General features: G+C 36.0%; 1 protein-coding gene across 11 annotated transcripts in view; it reads right to left on the bottom strand.

The window, feature by feature from the left end:
• Positions 1-11,737, bottom strand: part of Obsc (Obscurin) — a 2,548,720-nt gene that overhangs the window by 54,611 nt on the left and 2,482,372 nt on the right. The gene's annotated exons all lie outside the window — the stretch shown is intronic.

Below are 11,737 nucleotides of genomic sequence, written 5' to 3'. Positions count from 1 at the left end.
AGATATAGATATTTTGTTCTAGCACTGGCAAGATACAGAAGATCGAATTACAAGCACTTTATAGTGGCCCTATTGTCATGCCCATTACCTACCTATCCTCTTCGGTGGATATTTATCAAGGCATTTAGTTTACAATTTTGGGTATGTTGAGAAAAAGTATATCCAAAAGTCCGAAGTGTGTTTCATATTATGAACAAGTAAGGAAGGTTAAGTTCGGGTGTAACCGAACATTACATACTCAGTTGAGAGCTATGGTGGCTACATAAGGGAAAATAACCATGTAGGAAAATGAACCGAGGGTAACCCTGGAATGTGTTTGTATGACATGTGTATCAAATGAAAGGTATTAAAGAGTATTTTAAGAGGGAGTGGGCCATAGTTCTATAGGTGGACGCCATTTAGGGATATCGCCATAAAGGTGGATCAGGGTTGACTCTAGAATTTGTTTGTACGATATGGGTATCAAATGAAAGGTGTTAATGAGTATTTTAAAAGGGAGTGATCCTTATTTCCATAGGTGGACGCCGTTTCGAGATATCGACATAAAGGGGACCAGGGGTGACTCTAGAATGCGTTTGTACAATATGGGTGTCAAACGAAAGGTATTAATGAGTATTTTAAGAAGGCGTGGGCCTTAGTTCAATATGTGGACGCCTTTTCGAGATATCGCCATAAAGGTGGACCAGTAAAAAGTTTGATGGAATAAGAAGACGTTGCAAGTTAAAGGTTGCGACTTAAATCTTCACTTTATTGAATAAATTCTTGTCTTTTATACTAATTTGCTTAACCTATACATTAATAAATATCTAAATACTAATAACTAAAAATAAGTACATAGGGAATGGAGAATGCATACATGTCTGTTTGTATACGGTCTTTGTATACATGTATTTTTGTATGCATAACTCCATACATATAGTTTTGTACATTTAGCAGCGTCAGCAGATCAGTTTGAGTGTTTCGGTATTTTCCCAAAAGAGGCTTGTATGTTAGTATGTATAATTACAATGGGTTGTATGTTTATATGTATAATTGATTAGCTGTGAATGGATATAGGTCTCATGTTCGGCATTCCATATCGTCTGGGTTAGTACAATAATTTATGTTGGGAAAAATATTGTAATATGATTATTACTAAAATATATTTGGAATTTATACAGCGTAATACCGCAATAATGCTACCCCATCCGCCTTAGAAAAAGAGTTTTATACAATTGTTTTGTGACCAATTGTATGAGACTCTTTGTCATGTTTTCAATGATTTTGATATTTTATTGTTGTAGTGAAAGAGGTTGTTTGCTTTGCGTTTGATCTGTTGACCTTGCTATTTTTATTGTTATAAATATTGTTTACTTTTTAGGTATATATATATATTTTTTGTTTGTATAAGTCCATTTTTTTTTTCAAAATTCTAGATTTTTAGATGTAGAAATTTTTTAAATCTTACTTATTTTATTTATATTGTTTATATTAAAATTTTATACAATTGTTTTGTACAGCCGGTCCTTAAGAGCGTCGACTCTCTTAAAAATCGTCATGTTCTTACAAATCAAGTGAATTGGAATATTTATTTATTAGTTTCTAAATTATTTTTATAGTTTCTACCATTATTTATTCTACCATTACTTATTAACTTATGCAAATCATTTTCCTATCGAAATAATTTTTATTATTTATCTACCTAAAGTTAAAGAAGAAGAAACCTTGCTATTAATATTTTCTAATCTATTGGGGTTAAAGTGAGCTATTTTCTTAAAAAATTTGACCTTATAAGACCTAGGCAATAAATGAGTGTATTTATTTTATTTTATCAAACTAATTCCGCATATTATTCAAGGGAAAGATTTCTCTTTTTTTTTTTGATATTTTTCATGCATAATAAGGTAAATTTGTAATAATTACATAGATGATAGAGGGGTTGCTGATGGAAGAGCGGGGTAGCTATGTATTGATAGTAGTTCTATTAATGGATAAGTGGAAGGTACAGTGGGTGCAAAAAAAATTTTCGTATCTTTAATGTTCTTTTTATATGGATTCATATTTTCCAGCTATTTCTTTGATCTTAGTTGTCATGCGATTTCTGCGGCGGCCACCAAGACAGAATCGTCATGACTTTTATGAAGAATTATTTTTATACCGGGATTTGTCACTTTCACAACCTTTTTGGGTTTGTGCAATTGTTTGATCTTAGAGAATTTGGGTACCTACTTTTGTTATTTTAAATTTGCCTACTCGAGTAAATAATCATTTTTCACCAATTTGTCCATGAGGACAACTGTGTTTTTCATATAAATACCAAGTCCTGTATTGGCGGCATTTGTACAATGTGTGTACAGCCTGATAAGTAATTGTCCTAAGTCAATTTTATCATCTACAATCAGGTTTCTTGTATTTCCTACGCTACCATTTTTCTATCCTAAGATGAAAATGAGCGCGACATGTCTTATTGCAAATTTGTATAGCGCTTCACTTATATTTTTATAGGTTCTCTTTGTGACTATTCATCATTTTTTTTTGTTATGGGCTGGTTTTAAAAGTTTCTTAGTTTTTGCATATTTCCACTGTCCTAAAATTTCCTATTGCTTCATAACTATTTTTGTCAGGAGCCATCAAAGGAATTATGCTAATTTTTTTTTGATTTGCTGTTCGATTTAGGCAGGGTTGCCTTTACTGTCGATTGTGACATTTTTGGGTTTGAATTTATCGCTTTTCCTCAGTTTTGGTTTGGTACTGTTAATGGGTTAGATACGAGTTGTGGCGGGTTTTACCTGCCTAAATTTGTGTTTCATATAGTTTTTGAGCATCATGGCTATTGTGATGATCAATAGCATGAATACGCAACCTATAATTTCTAACCAAACATCCGGGATGTTCGGAGTACTTTCTGTATCTACCCTAGTTGATGACTCGTACTTGATTATTTTGTTATCTCTTGTTTCAGAGCTTTCTTTTCCTACTTCATAGCCAGCTATGGCTACCATAATGACTTGGGCTATTTTTGTCCACCAAGGCATCTTGAAATTTTCCTCTGCTTTTATGAGAGTTGAGAAAAAAAAAATTTTTTGATTGTATTCTTTATTTTATGCATTCCATTTATTATTTTTCCTTATTTAGTTGGCATAAAAGTTTAAGAAAAATTTTGTTGGAAAAATTTGTTTAATTTTAATGTAAAAAAAATTTTTTTTTTCTACGCCACATTGGGCTTCAATCTTTTTTTCTAATTTTTAGGTTGAAAACGATTTTTTTTTTGTTTTTTTTTTTTTTTTTTTTTTTTGATGCTACTTAGCATTTGCATCGTTGGGAAACACTTTCCTCATCATTCGCATTATTTCTTCCACCCTGGTAGTGGGGTTTATAATGTCCTCAATTGTGGGTTCCCGTTCCATACCTATTATCTTCCACAATTTCTTTAAACGTTCTAGTTCTTTGGGTAGGTCCCTAGTGTGTCGGATATTTTCATCCCACCAATAGAGAGGAAAATCTGAGGACAGAGTAGTTTAAATTTTTAAATTTTATTAAAATGTTCTATGGGATTTCTCTAGAGGTTTTGGAAGTGTCCTAAATATTCCAATTTACTTTTCTTTTTCTATAAAGAATTTTATTTTTTAAATTTTAACTGAGTAAAATTTTATATTATATTTTTTGTTTAAAAGGAATTGTTTTTACATACTTTATAATATTTATTTTTTTTTTGTTTTTTTTTTTTTTTTTGTTAAATAGTACAGATTTTCAATATTTCAAAGGAAATTTGTTCAAAAAAAAATTTTTAATTAGTTTTATTTCCTACTAAAAGAAAAAAAAATCCTAAGCAAAAACTTTCGTTTTTGCTAATGGTTTAGCGTCCGTAAGGCCGCTCAATTGATTCTAAAATTTTAAATATACTTAACGTTATAAATTGTATACCTACTTTAGTCTAAATTGCTGCCATTTAGTATTTTGCTGGTTATCAATGTTTCATATCTACGCTGCCAGTGCTGATTTTATTGTTTTATGTCCGCTCTCCAGTTTATGCTGTTAGTTGTATCAGATTGCTCAGGTTTATGCGTTTTAAAAGATGTGCATATTGTTGTCGAAACTTCTCGCGTTGATTGTTAATGCATTTTATTAGGTTGTCGATCATAATTTCCTTTGCTCCCTTTTGCTCCTTCTGTGTTACCAATTTTTGCAGGATTAATAATTATGTTGTTTACCCTTTGCTCCTTTTGCTCCTTCTGTGTTACCAATTTTTGCAGGATTAATAACTGTGTTGTATATCCTTTGCTCCTTGCCAAATTTGCAGGATTTTTAATAACTGGCTGGATCTTAGAAAAATTTTTTATTGCTTGATCAGCAACTTTTTTTTTTTAAAAATTGAACTGGCAGGATCTTTTCCAGTTAGATCGTTTTTAGCAGTTGTGCTGATTTGATCTAAACTGGCAGGATCGCCATGAAAAGTTTGATGGAATAAGAAGACGTTGCAAGTTAAATGTTGCGACTTAAATCTTCACTTTATTGAATAAATTCTTGTCTTTTATACTAATTTGCTTAACCTATACATTAATAAATATCTAAATACTAATAACTAAAAATAAGTACATAGGGAATGGAGAATGCATACATGTCTGTTTGTATACGGTCTTTGTATACATGTATTTTTGTATGCATAACTCCATACATGTAGTTTTGTACATTTAGCAGCGTCAGCAGATCAGTTTGAGTGTTTCGGTATTTTCCCAAAAGAGGCTTGTATGTTAGTATGTATAATTACAATAGGTTGTATGTTTATATGTATAATTGATTAGCTGTGAATGGATATAGGTCTCATGTTCGGCATTCCATATCGTCTGGGTTAGTTCAATAATTTATGTCGGGAAAAATATTGTAATATGATTATTACTAAAATATATTTGGAATTTATACAGCGTAATACCGCAAGTGTGTTACAGTCGTTGTGAGGTATAATGGTACCTTACAGTGGGTATGACTTATAATGCTACACCAGGGGTGACTCTAGAATTTGTTTGTACTATATGGGTATCAAATGAAAGGTGTTAATGAGTATTTTAAAAGGGAGTGGGCCTTAGTTCTATAGGTGGACGCCTTTTCGGAATATCGTTATAAAAGTGGACTAGGGTTGACTCTAGAATGCGTTTGTACAATATGGGTATCAAACGAAAGGTGTTAATAAGTGCTTTAAAAGGGAGTGGGCCTTAGTTCTATGGGTGGACGCTTTTCGGGATATCGCCATAAACGTGGACCAGGGGTGACTCTAGAATGCGTTTGTACAATATGGGTATCTAATGAAAGGTGTTAATGAGTATTTTAAAAGTTCTATAGGTGGACGCCTTTTCTAGATATCGCCATAAAGGTAGACCAGGGGTGACTCTAGAATTTGTTTATACGATATGGGTATCAAATGAAAGGTGTTAATGAGTATTTTAAAAGGGCGTGGGCCTTAGTTCTATAGGTGGACGCCTTTTCGAGATATCGCCATAAAGGTGGACCAGGGGTGACTCTAGAATGTGTTTGTACGATATGGGTATCAAATAAAAGGTGTTAATGAGTATTTTAAAAGGGAGTGGGCCTTAGTTCCATAGGTGGATGCCTTTTCGAGATATCGCCATAAAGGTGGGCCAGGGGTGACTCTAGAATTTTTTGTACGATATGGGTATCAAATGAAAGGTGTTAATGAGGGTTTTAAAAGGGAGTGGCCCTTAGTTGTATATGTGAAGGCGTTTTCGAGATATCGACCAAAATGTGGACCAGGGTGATCCAGAACTTCATCTGTCGGGTACTGCTAATTTATTTATATATGTAATACCACGAACAGTATTCCTTCCAAGATTCCAAGGGCTTTTGATTTAGCCCTGCAAAACTTTTTCATTTTCTTCTACTTAATATGGTAGGTGTCGCACCCATTTTACCAAGTTTTTTTCTAAAGTTATATTTTGCGTCAATAGACCAATACAATTACCATGTTTCATCCCTTTTTTCGTATTTGGTATATAATTATGGCATTTTTTTCCTTTTTCGTAATTTTCGATATCGAAAAAGTGGGCGTGGTCATAGTCGGATTTCGGCCATTTTTTACACCAATACAAAGTGAGTCCAGATAAGTACGTGAACTGAGTAGAGTAAAGATATATCAATTTTTGCTCAAGTTATCGTGTTAAAGGCCGAGCGGAAGGACAGACGGCCGACTGTGTATAAAAACTGGGCGCGGCTTCAACCGATTTCGCCCTTTTTCACAGAAAATAGTTATCGTCCTAGAATCTAAGCCTCTACCAAATTTCACAAGGATTGGTAAATTTTTGTTGGACTTATGGCATTAAAAGTATCCTAGACAAATTAAATGAAAAAGGGCGGAGCCACGCCCATTTTGAAATTTTCTTTTATTTTTGTATTTTTTTGCACCATATCATTACTGGAGTTGAATGTGGCATAATTTACTTATATACTGTAAAGATATTAACTTTTCTTTTAAAATTTGAATTAAACAAAATTTTTTTTTAAAAAGTGAGCATGGTTGTTCTCCGATTTTGCTAATTTTTAGTGAGCAGACATATAGTAATAAGAGTAACGTTCCTGCCAAATTTCATTATGATATCTTCAACGACTACCAAATAACAGCTTGCAAAACTTCTAAATTACCTTCTTTTAAAAGTGGGCGGTGCCACGCCCATTGTCCAAAATTTTACTATTTTTCTATTCTGCGTCATAAGTTCAACTAACTTACCAAGTTTCATCGCTTAATCCGTATTTGGTAATGAATTATCGCACTTTTTCGATTTTTCGAAATTTTCGATATCGAAAAAGTGCGCGTGGTTATAGTCCGATATCGTTCATTTCAAATAGCGATCTGAGATGAGTGCCCAGGAACCTACATACAAAATTTCATCAATATACCTCAAAATTTACTCAAGTTATCGTGTTAACGGGCAGACGGACGGACGGAATCGAATTTTTTTTCGATACTGATGATTTTGATATATGGAAGTCTATATCTATCTCGATTCCTTTATACCTGTACAACCAACCGTTATCCAATCAAAGTTAATATACTCTGGGAGCTCTGCTCAACTGAGTATAAAAGCATACCCTAAAGTCTGCAGGGTGCGGCAGTACGCCCTTGTGGCTGACCTGCAGAGCTACAGGAATGTCTATATTTATTTATTTAGTTCGAAAGAAATTATTAGACACGGACTTTTATTTCATAAGTCCGAAAATAAAAGTTAAATTCTGACTTATATAATAATGATAAATCAGAAGTCCGCGAATGTCCAAAGACGTTTTTTTTTTTCGTTGGAAAAACTATTCTTCTGCCAATATAACTAAAGGTCGCGACTACCCAAACACTTCCGACAGTTCATTTAAGTCGCCTGCCATCTAAAGGCGGCGTCTGTGAACCCGAATTTGGACACTTTCTTTTGACACTAAACATGTGAGGTATTTCCGGCTTTTCGTCCATAGCCTTTTTTGTTGTAAAAGTTTTGTTTTCCATTAAATTGAACATAATTACATATCATATCCAAAATATATAAATGTAGCAGATCCAGCAAACGTTATTCTGCCCTAACTTGGGTCTATCTGCATCAGTTTTAAGTAGTTTTTAAATCTTACTCTACCTCCCCCTCTCTCCCCTTTTCCTTGTCCTTTGATTCACTTCTCCTTCTTCCTTCCTCTTTCTATGCGTCTTCTTCTCCATTTCCGCCTTTTCCACTATTTATATCCCTATCTCTCTATCTTCGTCCAACTCTATCTCTTTCTCCTTCCCTCTTTTCTCTTCCCTCTAGTTCTTGTTCTTCTCCATCCATGATTCCCAGTCCAAGCCCAAAAGTCCAAGTCCCAATCCAAGACCCAGTCAAAGCCCTAGAGCAAATCCCAGTCCCTCTTCCAAGTACGTCTCTGGTCGATTTCCCGGAAAAGTGGTCATAAGTACTAATCTAATCAGATAGATCGGTCCCTGATCCCCTTCCCGGAAAAAAGTTACGTAAGTACTAATATAGGCAAAGGGCTACCTATGCGCCGAATTTCAGGCAAATCGAACCATGAATAGAATTTGTTTGAATAGATCGGCCCCGGTCCACTTTCCGGAAGCTCACAGGAGCACTTTTCGGTTTGCCATGAGGCGACCCTGAAAATTTGAATAAAATGGGGGGAGTGGTTTCGGAGTCCTTAAGCTGCATAGAAACATACATCCTTCTTGATATGTATAGAGATAAATATTGCACAAACATTCGCATTGTATGTATGTACAAACATACCAAAAAATATTACTTTTGTTTAAGACTTTTAACAAATGATAAGAATTTTTACCGAAAGATTATTTTTCAATCATGCATAAACTTGGCAACACGCATAAATATTTACATATGTCAAGCTGCTGTGAAAATACATCCATTCATACCTATAAATGTACTCGCGATGTTAAATAACGAAAACGAATGCGAAACGAATATCCACTATTCGATATAATTAAACATGTTTGTATGTAACGCATAATGTCCCTGGTTCATTCCCTGCAAAAACAGTGCCGTAAATACAAATCTAGACAAAAGGTTACAATTTCATAAGTGTAGATAAAGTTATACATTTAGCAGTGCATATAAAGTTTTAGTGCATATGTATATACATGTAAAAAAAACACAGCTAATTTCATAAGTGTAGATAAAGTTATACACTTAGCAATTCATAAAAAATTTAAGTTCACATGTATATACATTCTACATACAATGCGAATGTGGAGGAACTGTAGGAGTGTAATGAATTCCTAACAAGGAATCTTATGACTGGGTATAACAGAGCTTGCCCTCTAAGAAGATTCAGAGGAAAAGCAAAGTCGCCATGGTGGAGCCTTGAGCTGAGTCTTATAAAAAGACAGGTAAAAGAAATGTTTAAGCTAGCAAAGGCCATGGAAAGGGAAGCGTGTCGGGACGAGTACAGGGATCTACTGAGGATCTACTAGTGTGAGAATTCCAGGGCGAAGAGAATCTCAGGGAAAAGTTTCTGTGTGGACATAGGGTGCTCCAGCGAAACAGCACAATTGAAAAAAGTTCTAGCAAGGGGAAACATAGTCTAGGGGATGGATCACGTAATAGCGGGGAGTCCCTTGAGGTGCTTTTCGATACACATTTCCCATCGGGAGAGGATTTAGAAGAGCCCGCATACAGCACTCACCCTTCGATCAGGGAGTGGGTACTGCCGGGCTTGGTGACCGATACCAAGATTGAATGGGCGGTGAAGACCTTTTCTAAGTTTAAATCGCCGCGCCCAGATGGTATATTCTGACATGCTCCAAGTTTAAAGTAGAGCGGTGGTGGAATAATGATAATATTGGATGGGTGCATAAGACTGAATTATGTACCGCACTCTTGGAGAACGGCTGGTTTACATTTCCTACCAAAGGCGGGGAAGATCGGTCACGCGTATCCCAAAGACTATAGACCAATTAGCTTAACATCATTTCTGCTCAAAACCTTTGAGAGGCTGATAGATGTGTACATAAAGTCCAACGTGGAGGAAAAGCTGCTCTCCACAACACATTTATTTATATTTATTTTTTTTACTTTTTTACAACAACGTTTCTACGCGGGCGATTATGGATGGTCTTAATTACATTAAACTTCATCCAACCCTGACCAGATGGAACGGTTGCATGTTAAATTGCAGGAAGATTACATCATAATGGATATTGTACGAGGCCACGAAATCAGTGACAGAGGCACGCCGCAGGGAGGGGTTCTATCACCTCTGCTGTGGACGCTGGTCATCTACCAACTGGTCAGGTGATTAGATGAGGGAGTAAAACTTACGGATTGCGCAGATTACGTTGCAATTGTCATAAGTGAAAAGTGCCTTCCAACGATAAGCTCTCTGATGGATCGGGCACTTCGGGATGTACATAACTGGGCATCTAATGTCGGGTTGACAGCCAACGCGGAGAAGACGGATATGTTCTTGTTTACAAAGAGGTATAAGGTCCCAAATTGGACCAGGCCTAAGTTAGGAGGGGTGACCCTACAGGAGAAACCTTGCACAAAATATATAGGAATCATCCTAGGCAGTAAACTGTCATGGAAGCTCAACGTGGAGGAGAGGGTGAAGAAGGCCTCAACGGCACTTTATATATGTAAAAGTATTATGGGGTGAACGTGGGGTTTATCGCCCTCTCTTTCGCATTAGGTTTTTACAGTAATTGTAAACCCTATGTTATACTATGGAGTTTTTGTTTGATGGAAAGCCACACAAACACCCTATCTCAAAAAATTTGAGGGGGTATGCAGGCTATCAATGCTTAGCATTTCGTTAGCCAAGCAGCAATTAAGGCAATAATATCGCATTGCACAGCATCTAAAAGTGTGTTAGAGTGTAAGCAGTCTCTGGAAAGAATCGTGGCAGGGAGAAGCATACATCTACATATATTGGGTCCCAGGTCATATGGGAATAGATGGGAATGAAAAATCAGATGAACTAGCTAAAAAGGGCGCATCCATTGAAGCTTGCTCCGTAGACGTCTCAATTATATTGGAGAGCTTAAACGAAGGCGAGAGGTGCACATGGTCGACCAAGCGGGATAGGCGTGGGTCAAGTGCGGGGCTGTAAACTGTCGAAGATTATGTGTAAGTCTTACAACCTTGGACTAACAAAGGTGCTTCTATCATCAAAAAGAGAGGACAGTAGATTCATGACGGTTACTCTGACTGGCACTGCCTTCTGGCGTCACATGCCTTTAGATTAGGCTTAGTCAGTGTGAGCAGATGTAGGAAGTGCGGTTTGTAGGAGGAAACGATCGAGCACGTTTTGTGCTCGTGCCCTGCGCTTGCCAGGCTAAGACTCCAGCTATTAGGAGTGATAAAGCTGTCATATCTAGAAGCAGCAAGTGGCTCAAGTCGCATAAAGCTTCTAGTATTTGCCAAGAGGACGGAGATATTTTATAACATAGGCCCTGGTTTTTGATAGGGCTCTTCAGTTTGGTCGTTAAAATAAACTTTTGGTAACACTAAGGACTCATTCAATCTTTGCGACGTCCTCACGGACCGGCCAGTTCAACCTAACCTATATAAATACACATAAAAAAACACAGCTATTGTTACATTAGATGTGTATACACTTTCGTTTTACACCTACTGTGAATAGCCTAAAGTGAGCCTGCTGAGAGCCGAATGAAACATTTTTGAAGTTTTTTAACCAAAAACACTTCCATACTCAAATTGTTGCATGATTTGTTTTCATTTATCAAAAAATAAAAAAAAAATAAAAATTTGTCGAATGCAGGCATCCAAACATACTTTGGCGAATATTAGCAGTTCTACTAAACAAATTCGCAACAACAAAACACAGCAAGCAGCGAAACTTATGTACAATGCAACGAAGACCATTCACACACATAATAAGTAGCTCGAAGTGAAGAGATATCTCTCTCACACACAGATGTAGTCATCAGCCTAAGTAGTAACTTGCACATACTCACGTATATCTATGAGAAACGCATAAATTACAAATATACATGTATACTCGTACAGCTGGTAACCGAGAAAGACACTCTAGAAGCTGAAACGTCTAGACCTTTGGAGAAATATGCTGACGAGGCAACAGGGAGTATAAAAGCAGCGCTAGCTGAATAATGACGAATCAATTTGATTTAAACACGCTATCAGTTGCGAAGTGAAGTTTAATTGTGAAGTATAATTGTCTACTCCCAAAGTAGTCTAATAAAGACCATTTTGCAATACAGAATATTGGAGTGATTTATTCAACA

This window comes from Eurosta solidaginis, chromosome 3 (assembly GCF_040869045.1).
Source record: "Eurosta solidaginis isolate ZX-2024a chromosome 3, ASM4086904v1, whole genome shotgun sequence".
In the NCBI taxonomy this organism is placed as follows: domain Eukaryota; kingdom Metazoa; phylum Arthropoda; class Insecta; order Diptera; family Tephritidae; genus Eurosta; species Eurosta solidaginis.
This window is presented reverse-complemented; position numbering and strand designations above follow the sequence as displayed.